Raw genomic sequence first — 22,722 nt, 5'->3', positions numbered from 1 at the left:
CAAATTAGTCAAACCCTAAAATACAAATCATATGTAAGCAAGTTGGTGCAGGAGCACCTGAAGGCAATAAGTGAGTTTAGTTAAGTTTTTGTGTATGTGTGTGATATAATAAGTCCGTTGAGGCAACACACCTAGTCAGGGTGAGCCTGAGGTGCCCTTTGAACAAATTTGGAACTCTATTAGTTTGTTTACATAGCTATTTTGTGCGTTCTAGGCCTAGGTTCTTTGGTTGGTCAAAGATGGTCAACGCCCAGTCAAAGAGGTTGACCAAGGGCTTGGAACACCATTTCTAACCAAAATATATCCATTGTTGAAATTTTCAGTCATTTGGTGGAAATTTGAAATGGTTTGGGCAAAAACATGAAAATTGCTTAAAATACACTAAAAATGGCAAGTTGCAACTTAATAAATTTTAGACAAAAGTTATCAACTTGGGCAAGGAGAGCATGAAGATAGTTGGGAACTGATCTTTTATAAGATATAAAGCATGGAAATACTGATGTAAAGAGGTTCCAACTCCAAGCAGTTTCAATCAAGTTTGAACAAGTTCTTGGCAAGATTTGCCTTGTTTGCTGAGTGTGCCGTACAGATTTCTTGAGTGTTTCTGATTATGGACTGTGTAAATGGATTAGGTTCTTTCATTCCAGGATTGTACATGTTATTTCCTTCCTTCTTTGCATTGTAAAACAACAGCAAATAGTGTTTGTAGATACTTAACATAGTTTTGACTTTTCTTGTCTTAGTAAGGGTTTGAATCCATTCATGGATTAGTCTTGCTCTTGATCTAACCTTGTTTTGGAGCCATTTAGGCCTCCATTGTTGAGTCTGGAATTTGGATAGCCAAAATTTGTATCGAAAATCTGCAATAACTGCACTAATACATATGATATGGCAATGAAATTCATTTGGCAAGCTGATATATCTAAGATGAACCTTCAAATATGAAATTAGAACAATTTGATCTCATAAGATCAACTTACTAAAATTAGCAAGCTTCAACTCTACACTAGAATAACTCTTATTGAAAACACCAAATTGGATATAGAAATATTTTTGGGTGATGCAAGATTGCTCTTACACCTAGGATACTCCTGTGATGCAAGATTGTCTTGCATTAGACGCTCGGGGGAATTTGAGAAGTGAACATTTCACGTCTCAGGTAGTCAGAGAAAAACCAAGACTATGAATCTTCTCCCTTGCCAGCCATGATGAATCCTCCACTGGACTCACTTTCCATTTGACCAGATACTCTTCATATGTTCTATTTTTTGCGCTTCTTCCAATAGGATTGCTCATTATCTCCTCAATCTCCTTTGTAGCTGAAGTAGTCGTCGGAATACTCCATTGCGCTTCTGTGATCTTATCTTCAATAACTCCATAATATTCTGTCAAATCTGAAATGTTGCATATTGGCAAAATATTCAGCTGACCAGGCAACTCTACTTCATAGGCATTTCGAGAATCATGCTTTTTCAGTATCTTGAATGGTCTAAACTTCTTAATTTTTAGCTTATTATATGTACCCATTAGAAATCTCTCCTTCCTCAATTGAGCCATGACTTCATCTCCAATCTGAAATTTCTTATACCTTCTTTTCACATCTTGCCTTAGCCTTGCACTGTGTATTCTTTCTTATAATGTGCTTCCTCACCACTCCTCATGGATGTTCTTCAAAATATTCTGCAAAATACTGAACCTCAACACTACTTATCTCTCCTTCATACCAATTTCCTCAGTGCAGAATCATCTCTGGGACTGCTCCCATATACAATTTGGAATGGTGGTTCACCAGTACTCATGTTGACAAAATTATTGTATGCAAATTCTGCCTGTGGTAAAATCAAATCCCATCCTTTTGGCTCATCTCCAACTAAGAATCTCTGCAAGTTTCCCAAACTCCGATTCAAAACTTCTATTTGTCCATCAGTCTGTGGATGATGTGAATTGATTGTCAAATCTGTTTTCAACTTCTTCCGCGATGTATGTTAGAAATACCCAACAAACTTGGTATCTCGATCGGAAACTATGTTCTTCGGAAGACCATGTAGTCTCACCACTTCTTCAAAAAACAACTCTGCCACATGAAAAACGTCTCTAGTTTTCTTACAGGGAATGAAATGTGCCATCTTTGAAAACCTGTCAACCACCACAAATATCAAATCATGCCCTCGTTGAGTCCTTGGTAAACCAAGCACGAAATCCATGCTGATATCTCCCCATGGTATCTCTGGTACAAGTAATGGATGATACAAACTCGTATTCTGCTTCATTCCTTTTTCCATTTGACATACTTTGCAACTTTGTATAAACTTCGTAACATCTTGCTGCAACTGTGGCTGGTAATAATTCCAGCAACCAAAGCAATGGTTTTATCTTTGCCAAAATGTCCGACCAATCCTCCACTATGCTTCTCCTTGATGAGATTCTCCATCATAGAGCTTCTTGGGATGCACAATTAGCTTCCTTTGAATCACATCCCATCCTGGATTATAAAATCCAACCATTTTGTCTTGTCAAGTGTAATTGATTTTTGTACAAGCTTTCCAAGCTTCACCAAAACTAGGATCCTCTAGATACAAACTTGTGAGTTCCTTGAACCCAACCACCTCAATCTGCATTTTTGTCAGCAAAAATTGTCTCTTGCTAAGAGCATCTACCACTCTGTTAGACTCCCTACTCCTGTGTTTCAAAACAAATGTATAACTCTGCAAAAACTCAACCCATTTCAAATGCCTCTGGTTCAATTTTCCTTGACTATTCAAATATTGTAGAGCGTGATGATTAGTATACAAAACAAACTCCTCGTGAAGAAGATAGCATATCCACTTTTTCAATGCTTGAAAGATAGCATAAAATTACTGATCATAAATATAATACGTTCTTTTGGCATCATTCAACTTTTCACTACCTTCTTGACTCAAAACAACTCCTATTGCAGTATTGCTAGCATCACAATCTACTTGAAATACCTTATTAAAATTTAGAAGTGCTAAAACAAGTTGTTCTGTAACTTTATGTTTTAACAAATTCAAACTCATATCTGCTCCTACAGTCCACTTAAACTCTTTCCTATCCCTCTCATTGTTTTAGTCAAGGGCCCACAAATATTGCTAAAACCTCTGATAAATTATCTGTAAAAGTTAGCCAAGCCATGAAAAGATCTTACCTCCATGGCACTCCTTGGAGTAGGCCACTCAAGGATAGCCTTCACTTTCCCATGTTCCATTTTTAGATCTTTTGCTAAAACTACAATCTCGGGTACACCAACTCCTTCACAAAACTACAATTCTTCTGATTTATCAGCAACTTTTCTTCTCTCAACTTCTCAAACACCTTATGAATATGCATTATATGATCCTCCACTGTCTTACTAAAGATCAAAATATCATCTAGGTAAACAATGACAAATTTACTCGGAGATTCCTTCAGAATCCCATTCGTGAGCCGCATGAAAGTGTTTGGTGCATTGGTTAGCCCAAAAGGCATGACTAACCACTCATATAATCCTCCCCTTGTCTAGAAGGTAGCCTTCCATTAGTCTTCTCTAATCTGAATCTAATGATATCCACTCTTCAAATCTATCTTTGTGAAATACACAACTCCACTCAAACAATCCATAATATCATCCATTCGCGTCAATGGAAATTTGTACTTGATTGTGATCTTGTTGATAGCCCAAGAATTTGTGCACATCCTCCATTCTCCATTCTCCTTTGGTGCTAATACTGTTGGTATTGTAACATCTTGTTTTTCCCAACCTTAACTAGCAACTATCATATTGTTGATCACATTTTTTTTTCTTCATATTCATGAGCATGAGAAGATAGTTATAACAACTATTTAGATGTTCAATGAAAGAGTTTAACGACTATAGTAAAGAGACATTCAATCAACAAATGTAATATATATAACTGCCATCATAACTAACCATTATTGTAACAAGCTATTTCTCCATAACAATTTAAATAAAAAATAAAAGATACATTGCTTTTCGTAATCATATGAAAGGCAATTATAACAACTACTTCACATATTTAAATGAATCGGTTCAACGGTTATAACAGATTAACTGAATTCTAGTCAATTGAAAAGAGAGTATCTACTTTATCCATATTAACCATCTAAACATATCCTCAATTGAATTTGCAAGAATATAAAATCAAAAAACCCATTAAAAGATAACTTGAATGCAGATCATATTTCTGTCTTGTGCAAGTCCTAACATTTGGTGGAGAGAAGCATTGTTAGGGGCTTTACCTCCCAATTGCGGACCTTTAAGTATCCCCACACAATCTCAACTGAGAAAGGTCCTCCCTACCCAGGATTAGGCTCGGGATACACTGTCCTACCACTGAGCATCTTGGAGTTAGAGTGTCGGCTACGCAACTAGCTAGGTTATGGATACCTTCCATCAACCTATCTACCAACTGCTAGTAATCCTGATCTATAGTGATCACAACAACAAGCATGCCACTAACCTACCTTGGCCAAGCATACTCAACTTCACAAACAAGACCTATTCATTGGACTACCATGAGCTGACCCAGTTTTTTAGGTTACTTGTAGTCATTATTTGTTTATTAGTTACTGATCTATTCCTCTTATCATGCAAGGATAACCCGTTGTTCATTTGTTATCAGCCCGCACTTGTCATCTTGATCTTGCCGGTCATCCTTGATGATTCTCAGTATGGCTGTCTAAAATGTTGTATAATCACAACCAAATACTTGCTGCCCAGCCTGGGCTTATGACAAACATTAATATACAAGATTAATGATGCTTTATAACTGTTTTCTTGACTCTCTGTGGGAGTGCTTTCTCTTATCTTAGAGGCATATAGAAAATGCTCCTGCATAAGCACTGCACCAGTTGGATCTCTTTCCAAGTTAAATCAAAGTTCTGAACAGAAAAATCCTATTGATTGCAACAGATTATTCAAACTCTTATGCATGTTTGCACAGTCAGACTTAATAAATCAATTCATTGGGAGCTATGCTCTACCTTTGATATTATTGCTTTCTTTCGACTTTCAAGCTAAGACTTCGAAACGGTATATAACAAATCGAAAAGAATAGAGATACAGAAATATTCTATGACTTGGTAAGTATTATCACTTCCTTGTGCTAAATGGAAATGAAATGCTTTGGTACGATTCCTTAACACTTGCTGGAAATTGAGAAGCAAAACTATTACTGACCCACAACATTGGGGTTGCAATTGCAGAGCAAGGATTTATGAAAAACAGTCTCCAATACTGATCCACGACACTATATGTCTGCAACCTCAAGCAGTGTTGCACGACACTATATGAATGTAATCACAAACGATGTACGACACTGTTTGAAATGTAATCACTTACAGTGATTATGACACTGTAAAGCAACTATAGACAGTATTGGGTTTGCAATGGAAATGTGATTGTCAATGAGATATGAAATGCAAGGTGTAGAAAGAATTCATAGATAGCAAAATACGTGTGGGCTTTCTGACCATGAAAGATGCGATTGTTTGGCATCAAAAGCCATTGTATAAAGGAACTTTGTCTCTTTGCTACATGCTCGATAATGAGCAAGATGGAAGAAGGTGGCAAAGATGAGTTACAAACAACAGCCATTGGTAACATGTATGGCAATTTCATAATATTTAATTGGCCACCGAAAATTTAAAGGCTTGATGAAGAATATAAAGAAATATAGCCACTTGGAAAATAAATTAATAAAGATTGATGGAGAAGCTTATACAAAGGCCGATGATTCAAAATAATAATATTAAAACATTGCCAAATGTTGGAAATAATATAACATTGACATAGGATGGACATAATAATTTTACTTCTTATGTTTTTATTATAATGATACTCTTCTTAATTAACATTTATTACAATTGTTCTTAGTTGTTTCATGCTAATAGTGAATACTTTTAATAGCTTACTTTTGCTGTTTCCTTCTTCTCTTTCATCCTTGCTTTCATCTCTTACGACAAGGTTCATCCCTCTGCGCACTTGTTCTTGCAATGCTTGTAGTTGTCTTTGGAGGGCTCTAAAACCCTCAGGTGTAACACCTCCGACTCTTCCACCATGTTCCTTCGTGGAGACATTTTTGCACTTTCACTGAAACCCTAGTGTGAACTGACTCATAATCAACAATCTGTCTACAAGCTCAGCCCAAATGATGGTCTTGGTGCAAACTGCCTCACAATCGATGATCCGTCTACACACTCAAGAACTCTTGCTCTGATACCACTTGATGAAGGGTACTCACCTTAATATGACAAGCACACAATAGAAACAAATAAACAACAATGATTTGATAGAAAAAATATGGGCTTCTTATTATTTTCATAAGTGTGGAATTACAAAATTTAGAATTACAATGTGCAAACCCACATGAGCGCCTTCCTTTCAACAATTTGCAAGATAGAGCTGCGAATATCACCCAAAATTGGTCTAGACAACTTGCAGGCCCGAGAAGGTTCTTGACACTAAGCCCTAACTCTTGAGGCCGACCAAGCTCATATTATATTATTTTATTACACTTTATTACATAGAATCGGCTCAAGACAATTTACAAATTATATTTTTGGATTGTTCACTTCTGTAGACCATAACTAACAAATCGTTTACCCAATTGACTATTATAAGCCCTTTTCGGAAACGACAACCCTTGTTCTACAACGATTGATGGCGCAAGCATCCATTAGCCGGGGTTTGACCTTGTTTTGGAGCAATTTAGGCCTTCATCGCTGAGCCTAAAGTTTGGATAGCCAAAATTCATACCAAAAATTTGCAATAACAACATTAATACATATGATATGGTAATGAAATTCATTTGGCAGACTGATATATCTAGGATGAACCTTCAGATATGAAATTAGTACAATATGAGCTCGTAAGACCAACTTACTAAATTTAACAAGCTTCCAAAAATAGCAACTCTACATTGGAATGACCCTTATTGAAAACACAAAACTGGAAATAAAAGTATTTTTGGGCGATGCAAGATTGCCCTTACACCCAAGATGCTCCTACATCAGTGCTCTAGTTAGTGGATTAGCGATGTACATGCTTAAATCACGAGTAACTCTTATTGCATTACAGCTATAGTTGATTGTTAGGTGTGCATGGTTGATCTTCATGCCCAAGCTAACTATCATGAGGACACACTAAACCTTATTATTAATATTGACGCAGTGCAAGGTAGGAGAATCCCCAAAGGAGATGTCCAAACCCCCAACAAATAACCACACAATGGAAACACAACAACAATGCAACAATAATGCGAGACCTGATACCAAAATCACAACTCTTTATTCATAAAATAATTGATTACATGCAATGTGCCGGGCATGCAATGTGTCGAGTTGTAAGGCCTTCTCGGTTAGGGCCAAATACAAACAACAATTACAATATCAGTGCTGCAAGATGCTACAAGATCCAACTTACAATCTCAATTCCCAACTAGTCCAAATCCACAACTGGATAAGAACACCAAGAAGAATCCACACTTGTACCCTCAAGTCCACCAAGCAATCCTCTGGTTCTCAAGCCGTAGCTAGTAGCTCTTCAAAGTTCGCATCTACCCTTCATCCTCTTCTCCACGTTGGATCATCATAATGCCTAAAGACTCTACAAGACCCCCTACCTATAACCAACTAAGCCACAATTCGGCCTAGTTCCTTAAAACAAAATTAAATCCCTCACATTAAATACGTGTTGAGCCACAAGTCGGCTACAACACAAATTAAATACCCCAATATAAATTAAATGCCAAGGTCAACTCACAAAGAACTCGACACCAACAAGAACCAAGACCAAGCTAAGTGCCAGAGAAAACCAAGTTGAGCATCAGCCAAACCATAAGTAATGCCGAACTCCCAAAGCATGTCGAGCTCCAAAGAGTATGTCGAGCTCCCAGTGTCTGTCGAGCTCCATAGAGTATGCCAAGCTCCTAGTGTTTGCCGAGCTCCATAGAGTATACCGAGCTCCCAGTGTCTGCCGAGCTCCATAGAGTATGCCAAACACCACGGTGTATGCCGAGCTCCATAGAGAATGCCGAGCTCCTCGGCCAAAACTATGCCCAATAATGACTGTGTACCACAACTTAAACTAAAATCCCTCCAACATGCAGGATTGCCAGCCAGCCCAGGATGCTTCTGCATCAAATATACCAACTAGACCTTTGGTGTTTGCTTGGCAATGTTTTCTTGGTACCCATAGTTCTAATATGAACATAGGTTGAGTAATATCAACACTACGTTTTTAGTGGATCCTAAAAATGCTGCAACTTATATGTAGAAGTGGGCAGGTGTGTGAGGTTCAACTAGTAAGAAGATTGATGAAAGAGTGGGACTGAAAAGATACCTGGATGTAGTTGGGTTTAAAGCCATTAAATAACACATCCGTTTCGTGTTGGAGACAAATGATACCCACAGACATAGAAGATCTATTGAGGGATGAAAGAGTGGAGTTTCTCACCCCTTAGTAAAAGTGTTTTAGTGAGGATACAAGCTTGTAATACTTGAAGATACGTAACCTTAAAAGGGGTTATTTGCTACTTCTAATCATGGTAACCTCCCCATTGATTTTCTGCACAAATAAGCTCTTGAATGATTTGACATTGTGGTTGATTTTTTGGTTACTCACAAAAACTCATGCACTAAATTCAACAGAGAAGAATTTGTGCACAAATTATGACTTGAATGATTTCAAATTTTGGTAACTTTTTTTTGTACTTATACTACGCAAACAAATTTAAACTTTTTTTTTTGTAAATTTTATTTTAAATTTTAAGGTTCTTGCAGTTTCAGATTTACGTTTTTTTAATCATTGATAAATTTCTGTTGAAATATCCACACAAAACGAATGTCTGATTCTATGTGCCTTTTCCTTTGATGAGATATTTTTCTCTGCTAGAGGATAGAATGCTTCATCTGAATTGTGCTTTGATTGATTTCTAGTAAGAAAGCTTCTGTTTGGATACTGACAAAGTGATCCTAACACTCTTTTCATTTTATCATATTGTACAGGTTGCATAACATTATGAAGCAATTTGGCCTAGGTGCCTTGTGATAAAAAATGAATACAGATTCTATATTGAATTGCTCACATGGTTGGGCCTTGCACTGTTTCATATTGGAGGTTCTTTCAACTTCTGAAGAATATTTTTACAGTTATCTGTATCTTTTGAAGAAAATTGGTCTAGCTATTTCATTGGTTGCAAATATCCTGGCAGTTTTGTCAAATTAGAGTATGCATGCTTGTATACATTTGACTATTGGAGTGAACAGCTCTGCTTTTCACGATAGGCATGATGCATTCCCCATCTTTGATCCAGCATTGCTGTTACTAGAACTACAAGGTCTACTTTAACACATGAAGAGAAATAGGTGATCTTGTAGATATATTACTTTGTTTTAGATTTAAGATCTTCATGACCAGTTTGTGGGTCTTCTGACTATTCATCTCAAGAAGAGGATTGGATGGATTGATATGCCATCCTAGTTAATTGGATGGGTTTACACTATTCTAAACTTGATGGATTTGAAATAACTGCAAGTTTTGAAAAATCTTTTAGTATCGAAAGTATGTGTAAATAAGATTTATTTTGAAAATGTGTTTTTCACAGAAGTTAAGATAGGAAGAGCCAGGCTTGCAACGTTTTTTCCCCTGTAAAGTATCATGGTGCCCCTACAAAGGGCATGTACTCCCATATATAGTGACTGGCACAGCCCACTCGAGGTGCAGGTAAGGATTTTTTTAATGAATCCTTGCTTAGGTAATGAAATTTGTCTGTATCTAAACGGAATATTTCTTTTTCCACACATTTTTTGTGCCATATGCATATATAATTTATATTTTCAATGCATCTCATTTCTGTAATGAGGATTGTATTCAATTTATGCATTTGATTTCAGGAAAAGTTAAAGCACATTTATGCTGAAATATATTGTATTCCCCTTTGGACATCAATATCTAATGTTCAGTCAAAATTAAAATACCTCTGGATATTTAGGTACCTCAACCCTCCCATGTCCTGATTGCAGACCTGTTCACAAGTCTCTACTCCCTATGGGCTTTGTGTCACTTTCAGTATACTAGCTTTATATAACATGTTCAAAATTCTGATCTGTCATTCAAACATTAATACAAAATGCGATTACATTTGGCAGAAAACATATGTAGTAATAATAAACCCTGTTTTCTTGGTTTTAATTCCTCAGTGTAGACAGTAAAAGAGCACTGTTTTTATTTTATCTTGAAGCTAGCTGCAGGATGTGTCGGTGAAAATTTCATCGAAAATTGCATAATCTTTACCACTGCTAGTCTTGCAAGTGGGAAAAGTTTTAGGTGACAATTCAAATACTAAATTATCAGTTGTCTCACCCAGAAATTAAATTCAGTATTGCAAGTAGGAAAAATGTTAGCTCCACAAACTTAGCATAGAGTGATCTTGGATGAGGTTGAGGGGACTTTAGCATGTCAGAAGTTTTGAAGGTGGGTGATGAATATAGTTTCTCTAAGGCTAGCATTGCAGGCAATCTTTGAACAAGGAGGTTAGGAGGTTGATGCAAGTGATTGAAGATTCAGAGGGAGCTTGAGTGGTAGACGGGAACTGCCAAATCATTTGCAAAGTATTAGCAAGCTCTTGTAGCAGCGTGACTGCTAAAGCTCTTTGTTTGGTTAAGCGTTGGGGCCGACTGTATTTTATGAGATTTCTGCCCCTGGGAAGAGAGAATCTTAGCATTTTGTTGTTCCTAAGCGTTATAATGCAATTTGCTCTGAGATGGAGAAATCTGAGGTGCAAGTCCTTGTAAATGTGTTCTTCTCTGTGAGAGAAGTTTGAGGTGCAAGTCCTTGTAAACGTGTTCTTCTCTGTGAGAGAAGTTTGAGGTGCAAGCCCTTGTTGAAGCATTCTTCTCTGTGAGAGAATTCAAGGTGGAACCTTGTTCCACCCTCTGGGAGTAGTAGCCATGGTGGATGTTATTTAAGAGACTCCGTGACTTAGGGGAGGTCCCCATGCAGTTGCTAAGTTTATTTTGGCTAGCAACTGCAACTCAATAATAATAGTAGTAATTTGTGGAGCTGGTAACCCCATGAAAGCAAAATTCACTGCTTATATTTAAGCATCACTGTTAAATGAAATTTCAAAGGGAAGCTTGAATAACATTTGTTGCAAATAAAGTTTAGAAGAGAAAATTTAGACAAATAAAAGAACAGGGAAAAAAAAATGGTTCAGACATCTATTACTTTTCCTATAAGCAGTTGCTGCTTATTCAGCCCCCCCATTTTTACAAAACTTATTTTGTGATTTTAAGTAGCTGTTGATTCATCATTATAGGAAAGATTCCAATTTATCCTTTCCTCCAATTTGAAATGTTTCATGGGATCACTCTAGCTGCTCTAATTTAAGCAGAAAATGTCCATAAGCAGCCCCATGGGGACATGGGGTTAAGCTTTTTTTGTCTCTTTCATCCTCTGGGAGTAGCCATGATGAATGCCATGCTGAGATGACAATATAAAGTTGAGAATTTTTTTGATGAGGTTTTGTTACTGACACTTTTTTGGGTGTAGCCTTTTATGTTTGACATGTTGAGAGATGTTATTACATATAAATAATCTTTCTCTTGCTAAGATGTAGTGTTGAAGTTTTGTAGCAGCGAGATAAATTCTTTATACTTGTGACTAATCCTTTTGTATTCATTATCCTTATCAGAGTGTTCTATGAGTTTTGGTCTATCTCTCTGTTATATATGTCATCATATATGTGTTTCAATTAGTTTGGTGCATAAGATTGTAACAACTTATCTTTGCTATCGAAAATGTTCATGCTAGACTTTCTTATTGACATCGTTTATTTACATTCCTAGTGGCTCATGTTTATGATTGTTGAGTAGATGTCTGGTTGTCTACCCTTAATGTTGTTGATGTCTGTAATAGCATTGATGGATGTCTGTAATAGCATGATGTCTGGAGATCTTTAAATCATGTTGGACAATTATTGAAGATACAATTCATAAAGTCAATTATTATTGGGATTAGAGAACTTATATTCATAGTCATCTTAGTCCTATAATGAATCTAATTGTTTATTTGGGTTCAGCCATAATGGAGCTTTGACAAGGAGACGTGAGGATGCCTAAAGCAAGTTTTTATTCTGGGCCTAAGACCATCCCCCTTGGCCTCAAAGGGAACCCTAGATATACAACCGTTTTGATAACCTTTGATATATGTCCTCTTCCTTCTGTAGACCTTCAAATCTCTGGTGACTAGAAGGGGTCCAAAATGTTAGCTTACTGCTACAGGCTGCACAATCAAATCTCTAATACCATCTGGAATGTCCACTTTCGAATTGTCCTTATATTTCAATAAATAAATATCTCAACTCACAATTATAGCAACACCTTGATCATAAATATGATATCAACTTCAGAAATTTTATTTTTGACTATTTATTTTAAGTTATACATTATACTTAAAATATACTTCAGAAAAGAGGGACGTTGTTACCATTAATTAGTTGATAGACTATGAAAGGTAGGGAAAGTCCCACTAGAGAAATATCATGTCTCACACCTGAAATAAAAAGAAAATTAAAACTTGTCGGTAAATGCCTTATTTCTTTGCAGACAAAAATTACAGGCTTTACCACTGGCAATTCCGTTTTTGACAGACGCAAACTGAATAACTCTATTGGTTTTTGACATTTGATTACAACCATCAAATGTCTTTGCCATACCAGAGACCAGTTGAAGGAGGCTCTACACAGTCTATTTAATGCACACAAACCCTATGAAGACTACGTATCTTCAATTATTAGAGACACACCTTCATAAGGGAAAAATGTCTATGCATTTATCAGTCATAGGCAATTTGCATATGCTACACAAGTAACTTTTCATAACAAACTTATTTGTTATTGTTACAAGTGTTGAAGTTTGGTTTATGCCCTTAAAGTGTTTGATTGCATGAATGAACTTTACGACGTTTAATGGAATATGATTATTACAACATACAAAAGACATTGATATACTGAAGAGGCACTCACATTCTCTCACCAAATGCGACAAGCAGGTTTTCAAGGTGATTAGGTGACATTTCTAGCGTACTCCCAACTTGTGACAAAATGAGAAGCTTTGGGATGGTATGGACATCCATCAAAGGATAAAGGTTAGAAGACTTTTATCAGATGTTGTTGCTGCAACTGCCTTGGTAGACATGAATGCAAATGTCAAACTATAGACAAGGCACGTGAATTGTTTGGCATAATGCCTTAGAAAATGTGTTCACATGGAATGCAACAATTGTAGAATATGCACAGAATGGATTTGTTGAAAAGGCTTTCCAAACTTCCACGAAAGTGCATTTTCACGTGTAAAGCTAGACTCCATAACCTTTTCCAGCGTTCTCCCTCCCTATGCTAAAATGGGAGCTTTGGACCATGGCATATACATCCATTAGAGCATAGACTATAGGGGATAGATAAGATTTTGTTGGACTATAGTTTCAACCTCCCTGGTAGACATGTTCTCAAAATTTGGAAGCATAGACAAGGCAAGTGAATTGTTCGACAAAAATGCCCAAAATAAGTGTGTTTCATGAACTGCAATTATTGCAAGATACACACAAAATGGAATCGATGAAAAGACTTTAGAAACATTCAAGAAAATGTAATCAACATGTGTAATGTCGGACTCTTGCCTGTATTAATATGGGAGATTTGGAAATGAGTATTGGCATCCATCAATGTGTAATAGACATAGGAATTTTGTCAAATGTTGTAGTTACAACTGCCATTCTAGACGTGTGCAAAATATGGAAGCATAGACAAGGCACACGAACTGTTTGACAAAATGCCTCAAGGAAATTTTGTCTCATGGATTGCAATTGTTGCCGGAGATGCACAAAGGGATTTTTTGAAAAAGATTTAGAAAATTTCAATAAAATTCAATTAGCAGGTATAAAAACAAATTCCTCAGCCTTTGCTAGCTCTCTCCTTGCTTGTGCCAAAGTGGGAGCTTTGGAACATGGTATGGATATCCATCAATGCATAAAAGATTCAAGAATTATGTTAGATGTTGAAGTTGCAATGGCTTTGGTAAACATGTACGCAAAATGTGGAAGCATAGATAGAGCATGGGGATTTTCCACATAATGCCTAAAAGATATATCTCATGGAATGCAATGATTGCAGGATATACACAAAATAGTGTTTGCAAGGATGCACTCAAAATCTTTGAATTAATGAAGTGCTCTGGATTCTATAACATATCCTCGTATTGTAAGTTGTTCTTGTGTTATACCTGCATGCATACATGCAGGTTTGATGGATGAGGTCATTACATACTTCAATGACATGACTAATTCCTATTGTATTAGACCTATAAATGATCATATGTGTGCATGGTTGACTTTCTTGCTTGTGCTAGCTATCTCAAGGACTCCCTAAACTTAATCGTTCAGATGCCAATTAAACTTGTGGTCGTTATATGGATAGGTTTTCTAAGTTTTTTGTAGATCACATAAGAATATAGGTTTAGAAGTATAAACAATGACCTTGCTTTTTGAATTGGATCCTAAATATGTTGCGATTTACATTCTTTTGATCATGCATGCATAAGTGTGGAGGTTCAAATTTAAAGGAGATTGATGGAAGATACAAGGATCAAAAAGATTTCTGGATATAGTCAGATTGAAGGCAATAAAATGTTACATTTCTGGATACAATAATCCATGCATAGTTGGATTGGGAGATGAAGTTGACAGGGTATTCTAGAGGTTCAATACATTTGGTTTACTTAATGTTGTGGAAGAGGACAAAATACAATTATATTTTCTCACTGTAGTATAATACTTGCACTTGCACTGAATGGAGGTGGAATATTAGTCTGATTGTAATATACATAATTAAGTATTTAATTTTTGTTTTGAGTTTTTTCTTCTATTATATACAAGGAAGCCACATTACATCTTGTCACATAAAAAAACTCTCTCAAAGAGATAGTGTGTCGATGATATATATGTTATGCTTATATAATCAACTTTGCTTCAAAATACATTTCAGTGTTGTCATGATCTGGCTACATACTGTTGGCAAGTAGTGAGCTATGAAGGCACGTATGTTGTCATTTATGGCAACTCTATCAGATGGTAAAGTTGCTTGACTTACACTCGGTTTTGGTTCTGGTTTGATATGAAAATTGCCTAAGTACAGTTTAGGAAAATTGTCAGCAGCTGAATTGTTTTAAACAGCGAGCTTCACAGGATAAGTATTGTTGGCCACAATTTTGGACAGTGATAGAATAAAATCTGTATATGATATCAGTATGTTCAGCAGAGTTAGTATGACATTTAGCATATGTTTTGGTTGGTTATTATGAAGACAAGTCTATATTGCAGGCTTCAGAATAAGAGAAAAAGATCGGGCATTTTGGCCCAAGGAATTGAGTTGCCTTGTCAAGCCAATTAGTTGGCAATGTAGGGACAACATTGTCGATGATAACCCTCAGCAAGTTTTGGGAATCAGTTTTGGATAAGTCTTTGCACTTTTTACCCCCAAGGTCGATTGGATAGTATAATTGAAGGCGTATATGGTAAGGACAATTTGATGATGCAAAGTATGACATTGTGTTGTATTGGTATGCACATGTTATGTGAACTTAATGTATGATGTTATGATGATGTTTTGATATTTAGATGCGATCAATTGTTGCATGGGCATAATCAACTGCGAGATACACAAAAGACTAATCAGATATAGCAGATATCAGTACGGTCATTTTGGTATTGTATCTATTACTTCTTGTATTGATCGAAAATCTTTGTAGAGTAGCAAGCTCCTTTGTAATACAACTCCTAACAGGGTTGAGTCCTCGAGCAAGCTCTAGTCCCTCTCACAAGTACTGATGTACTCAATGTATGGAAAGACTCTGAACATGGTCAAACCTCCTAGCAAAGAACTTTTAGATTAGTGCATGGTTGTGGGTACCATCCCCATACTGATTCATCCCCCCCTATCAGTATTTTGTAGGTATTAGAACTTAGTTACTCAAAAGAAGATTAACAACTTGAGGAAGATCCTAATTGATACAGATGATTTTCAAAGGAACTTTGAAGAAGCACTTGAAGATCTGAATCAAGGAAACGAAGAAAAGGAAAGACTAAAGATAAAACTCAAGGATGCACAAGACTGCATTAAGAAGCTTAAGGATCAGATTGATGTTTCAAGGATAAAAATAAATTAGCTAGCCAGGCAAATCAAGAAATCAAATATGGTTGTAGAACTCAAGAAGGAAAGTCAAGCACTCAAACATGAATTTGAAGTCGCGTCACTTTAGTTGGTTATGGTAACAAAAGAAAGCAAATCTGAGAAAGAAAAACTTGAACCAAATCTGAAGTGAATGTAAAGATTTGAATACTCATCTTGCAAATGTATAATCTGAACTCAATGATTCAAAGCTTAAGTACAAAGAGCTTGAGAAACACTCTAATATTGTGAAAGGTGAGCTTGTTGAGACTAAGTTACATCTTGATAAGTTGTATATAAGTACTTACAAACTAAATGAGCAACTAATGCAGCAGAAGCCTAATGGAGATATGGCAGAAATATGAGAATTTGATATGTGGAAGGTGAATGTTATATGGAACCAAAAACCATAATTGAGCAAGGTCCTATGCAAGATTTTAATCAGACAACAGATCTGATTGAGGAACCTAAAGAACAGAAGAAATCATTTTAAAGGAAGATTGCAACAAATATGGTGGACACATGAAGAAATATTGTAAAGGTAATACAGATGTCAAACCCTTTATTGGATATTGCTTCAATTGTTGGCTTTATGGACATAAATCACATGAATGTAAGAGACCTAACCAACCTAATGGAAGAACAAATTGAAGCTCTAACATAACAACAAGAAGACCTTTGGGAATTAACAATGTCATAAACAATGGTGTCACATGCTACAAATGTAATAACTTTTGAGACATAGCTAGGGATTGCAGATTTTAAGTTAATCATAATGGACCAAGGTATGGAAACTTTGTTGTTAAATGTTACAATTGCAATAATTTGGGTTGCATACCTAGATATTGTAGGTTCAATGGATTTGTAAACAATATGAGAACACCTAATGTTGGAAGGAGAAATAATAATGTCAGTATAACACAGTATGAGAATCTTGATAAGGCTTTTTTGAAGGAAAGTAATGTTGGTAGCAACATAGTATGGAAGAAAAGAGAGCAGATAACTACAAAAAACAAAGGGGAAACAATGCCAAGCACTGAATCCTTATCTTTAACCTAAATGGCTACTATTGTCTAATGGGGAGCTGATGGGGAGCTTCTTCTTCTTCGAGCTGTTTTGCTCTACCAAGACTATTTCCTAGCCTTCTTAGGGTCTCTCTTCTCTAACCCTAACCTAGAGGATTCCCTCCTAATCCCCTTCCACCAAGAACTCTCCTATCAATTCCCCTTCCACCAAGAACTCTCCTATCAATTCAAATTTCACTTCTCTAACTCTAAAAACCCCAATTATGCACCTTTTGGCTTATCAAGCCAAAACTCCACCAAATGCTACCAGTAAGGCAAAATCAAACCTAGGCCTCCCTCATGAGGTTCTTGACCCATTTCAAGTCATTTTGCACCACCTTGTTAGGTTTCACACACCCAAAACCCATTCTTGTTCTGTTTGTCCTTGTAGCCCAATGAGCCCCTATTTAGCCCTCCTAGAAACAAGGATCCTGCAATAACTTGTAAAATCTTTTAACAAGACCTATAGATGTCTATTAGACATTGTTTCATATTGAGTTGGACTTAAGGATTTTCTAGGTCTTAGGTCTTCAAAGCGTCCGTACATTATTATTCTAAAAAACCCTATTTTTGAGGGTTTCTAGGGCAACGACAGCAACTTCACTTCTAAAGTAAATAAGACTTCACTCTAGACTTCGTCCTCTGGTTCAAGGACACTAGACACTCTCCTCTATCATTTCACAACCTTGATTGGCACACACCAATCCAGTTCTCCCTTCATTTCTCTCCTGCAAGCTTATTTGTGCCTTGCCAAGCTTCTACTAGCTTGCCTAGGGCTTGCTTGCAAAAACAGAAAACAGTCTTCCCCAACCTTCAAAATTCATATTTAAATTATATACATAGGCTGTTACTTGATTCCCAAAGGTTATAGGATTTCAACCGTGGGAACTCAAGTTCTAGCTAGTTTTGTGCGACTTTGCCAAATCCGACCAGTGGGAACAATGAAACTAAATAATTTTGTAAACTTGATAAAATGAATGCTAATGACCAAATCAAGATTGTACAGAGTTATTACATGACCACAAGCGTCTAATCCATCAAAAATAGTAAGCAAATCAATCCTTCAAAAAAATTCACATTTCTTGTCAGCAACTATTCTTCCTTTCATCAACTGTCCGTACAATTGCATAACCAACCCCTTCTAAGGAGTTATCATGTGCTTAAATAACCTTCCCTAACTACCTTGACCCCTAGGTTGAATGCTAGGTTCACCTTATGCCTTCTACACCAAAGTGCAATAAAGTTGTCATTGCAACTTTGCAAAAATGCAAAGTTGTCAATGAGCAACTTTGACATTTTTTGGCAATTTGGCATTTGAGCCCTCTAAACTTGTCCAGTTTGGTTTCAACCCTTATAAAATGGTCCTAGAACACCTAAGGACCCTTTCTAAACACTTCTTGCTCCCTTAAGGCATGTTGCCATATTGTGCCCTTTTGGAGCAATTTTTGCATTTCTAGGCTTATTAGGACCCAATTACCAAAATCATTACTCAAAGTAGTTCCTAATTATTCTCACCTCCTCAGCACACCATCGAACTTCATCATTAGTCCTTATTCTTCAAATGGTTGGCTAGACCATTTACAAGCCAAAATTGCATTAGGGATTTGCCCTTCCCCAAGGTGCTCTTGCACCATACTCCCCTTATAAGAAGAAGACCAAGGTACCTGTGGTGAGAGGAACACTTTCTGATGCCATGCTTCTTGAAGTCACTCTCAGCAATCGAAGTTGCCTCAGCTTCAGGGGTATCTTTCCACTTTAGTAGATGTTCCTTGTAAACTTTGTTCGTTGTATTCTTCTTCACCCTAGAGTCCAATATCTTCTCCACTTGTGGTTGCTTCCTTTTAGGTACCTGCAAGTCTGATATGTCTTTGTGTAGCTTTGTCTGATACTACATTTCATCAATATCTTGACCCTTGTAAGGTATCAAATCTTTAACATTGAAAATGGGAGAGATGAACATGTCTTTTGGCAGGTCAACTTTGTAGGCATTGGAACCATACTTCTCTAGCACCTTGCATGGCCCAATCCTCTTCGTTTGCAACTTGCTTGGGATGCCTTTTTGTAGCCTGGCTTTGCTCCAATAGACCATGACTAAATCTCCTACTTGGAATTGTAGTTCTCTTCTTCCTTCATCCTTCTTTTCCTTCAACCTTTGATTTGCCTCCATCAAGGTCTTCTCAACTTGAACATGTATCTCCTTCATGGACTGCACAAAATCATTTGCATGTCCACCGATGGTGTCATTTGTTGGTAGTTCTCTCAACTCCATTATGCCCCTTGGATGTGACCCATACACTATTTGAAAAGGACTTAATCTAGTTGTTCTATTCTTGCTATCATTATAGGCATACTACAACAATAGGTTTAACTCAGTTTCTATAGGAGCAATTCAAACTACATACAAGATGGTAGTAGACAAGGGACACTTTGATGTATGTGAGATTTTTAGACTACAATTTTTTGGCCACCTAAGAAGGATTAAGCATGCCAAAACTCAACCTTTTAGGTTTTGATCCTTAATTCTTCACATATTATTCACAATTTTCCAAATGTGCACCCACATGCTTGGACTGAAGATATTCCTACCATGGCCTTAGAACACTACAACTTGCAATACAAAGGAAACATATTAAGTAATTGTTTGAATTGTTCAAAGGATTCTAAAGAGAAATGAAACAAAGGTACAAAATACCAAGGCAGGTAGTGAAAAAAATGTAGAATGAGTTTGCTTTATGGTTGAAATAGATGTTACATGTATGGAGGTTGTTGAGCCAAGAGAGATATTCATTCATCGTCTTAGATATGAAGTAAGCCAAGAAGTACTTGAACAATATGTTGAAGTTATGTTGGCATCACCCAAAGACAGGAATCCAGAAAGATTTGGAATATACAAGGGAAAGTTCAGTCAAGTTAGAGAAGAGTTGTATAGAGGCTCTAGAAAAAGAAAAGTAGAGAAGTTTGTAGAGAAATTGTTGAAAAGGATGGTATCAGTAAGGAAGAATGGACTAGGATGAAAAAGGGGAGTGAACTTCCCACAAAGGAATAATTGGGCCGTTCCAACACATATCAAGTAAAGGACAAGACTACAAAGAATGTAGAGGTGCTAGATACACCTATTGTTGAGATAACTGAGGTTGAAGTTACTCCACAACCTTGCAAGGCTACAAGAAGGTCAACAAGGACCCCTACCTACTCTGAAGACTAAAAAACTAGTTGAATTAGTACCTACAATTGCTACAAGGCAAAAGGCAAAGGCAGAAGGTCGTAGCCCTAAGAAAGCTAAGGTTGCACAACAAAAGAAGTCTAATAAAGGTAAGAAATCAGAGAAATCAAACAAAAATTGCAAAGAAAAATGCACCTAAGGCTACGAAAATCAATATTGAAGAAGAAAGGAAGAAGTGGAAGCTAGTTTAAAGAAGATCACAACTAGAATTGAAAATGAAGGCAATTGGATTAGATTGAGAAGTACTATTTTAGGTATGTTGAGGATGACCAAGCTATAATAGAAAACTTAGTTGTTAAGTACTATTGAATTTCAAAAGGAACTTATTAGAGATAAAAGGTAGTATTCTAGATTCCATCTATGAGAAGCTTGATGCAAGGAGACTACTTACATTAGAAGAAGATTAAAGAATCAGGGAACAAACACTATGCGAGCCCTATACATTGATTACAATTGAAGAAATGAAGAGAATTTTGGAGAAAGCAAGACCTATATTGAGGGCAAAGATGAGGTTAGTCAAAATCATGGTTGGCCTACATGAGGAAGTTGCTAATGAAATTGAGAAGACAATTGCAGAAGTATTAGATGAACCTGGTATGAGGTCAGATTACATCTCATAGACCATTGGAATTTCAATTAAAGAACCATCAATGCTACCACATGAGGAAACTTAAGAAGTTAACCAATTTTATAGCAGAGTCAGACAACCGGGTTTCTTTGTGACAGCTATTCTTGTTACTCTTGATAAAACTCTCGAGGAAAAAGAACAAGATCAAGACACATTCATGGATAATGTGGTAAGCAATGAAGAAACACAAGTTATAATGACAAAGGAAACTAATGAAATTGAGTAGATTTATGAAGATGAACATGATAAGGAGAAGAAAGAAAAGGGAAAGGATAAGTTAATCATAGAGACAAAAGTCAAATCTATGAGCAATGAAGGTAAACCTTCATTTATCATACTTGATGCTGGTACACAAGGTGATATTCCATTTGTCACACCTTCAAAACAAGTAGCACAAGGAGACGTCACAAGGTCAACGAAATTAAAACAAATGGTTATTGACCTAGTCCAGCCGCACCTACTCCCTTAGTTTCAATCATTGTTGGCAAGCAATATAAGTCACAATCTTTCAAGACATGGATAAAGAGGATTTTGATGAAGATGCATTAATGAAAATATCACTAATAGCATTTGTTAAAGCTCAAGAAACATTTGAGAAAAAGTTAGAAAAAGCGTGAAAGGATGTTGAGCCAAGCTTTGGACAGATTACAAAAGACATTGCCCACTTAAAGATCTTTTGAAGGTAATGATATAGTTGAAAATATGATGACCATAATTGGTGGCTTTGATGCTCATTACACTTCGCTTGTGGAATCTGCTAAGGCTAAGGCAGAGCATGATTTTATTGCTGGTCAATTCTCAAGGTATGTGCTAACATACAAAATGATGTTAAAAGTCCTTGATGACGATATCATGGGTATAAGTGAATGTGTGAAAAAGGGAAAGCAATTGTACAGTGTTTGTACAAATTATGTTAATGTGTTGATACTAACAAAAGCTTCAAGCAAGAGGAAGAGAAGATGGAGAAGTTAGCAGAAGAATCTGCTAAGACAAAGCAAAGTGTTATAGAGATGGACAAGTCTGTAAGTAAATCTTATGATGTCATAAATGTACTTTAGAAGGAAAGGGATAAAACACTGAATAGATTTACATTATTGCGATGTCTACTGACACCCAAATTGGAGATAACACAAAAGTATTTAAGAGTTATTGGAGTTTTCCAAGAAGACTTTTGAATGGAAAGAGACAAGAAGGCAAGCCTCAAGATAGTGTAGGTTCTCTATTGGGTGGGGGGAATATCAAATCTCTCATGAAGTCCTGTTATGAAATCTGTTGGTCTTCCTTGATTATATCACTAAGGGTTCTCAATCCTTTAGTAGCCCTTGATTTAGTAGAGCACCCTTGTAGGATGGTCAACGATTTATCATTATGCTTTAAATTCCACAATATAGGCGTCCCCCCACATAATTTATCATTGCTATCTATTGTGAGGTTTTCACACATCGCCCCAAATCTTGGGGACCCCCTTTTTTTAATCGCCTTGGCAAATTTTTGGATTGTCCAAAATTTTTGAGTTTTGAAAATTTCACGCCTTGGCACCTTCAAGGCAAATGTGGGGAGGCTTAG

The 22,722-nt window shown here is 36.6% G+C and overlaps 1 long non-coding RNA gene across 11 annotated transcripts in view; it reads left to right on the top strand.

The window, feature by feature from the left end:
• The window catches only part of LOC149533088 (uncharacterized), a 68,315-nt gene that overhangs the window by 7,894 nt on the left and 37,699 nt on the right, over window positions 1–22,722 (top strand). For 7 of the 11 annotated variants that reach the window (XR_016357126.1, XR_016357125.1, XR_016357116.1 and 4 more), the window contains 2 exons: window positions 9,025–9,356; window positions 9,624–9,742. This is a non-coding gene — a long non-coding RNA (uncharacterized LOC149533088). Of the gene's footprint in view, window positions 1–9,024; window positions 9,385–9,623; window positions 9,743–22,722 lie in introns of all 11 variants that reach the window. The other 4 variants (XR_016357121.1, XR_016357124.1, XR_016357123.1 and 1 more) reach the window with 2 other exon arrangements.

Source organism: Cupressus sempervirens, chromosome 10, assembly GCF_028749045.1.
Source record: "Cupressus sempervirens isolate cs-2001-9-10 chromosome 10, ASM2874904v1, whole genome shotgun sequence".
NCBI classification, from domain to species: domain Eukaryota; kingdom Viridiplantae; phylum Streptophyta; class Pinopsida; order Cupressales; family Cupressaceae; genus Cupressus; species Cupressus sempervirens.
The sequence above is the reverse complement of the archived record's forward strand: the minus strand, read 5'-3'. Positions and strand labels throughout refer to the sequence as shown.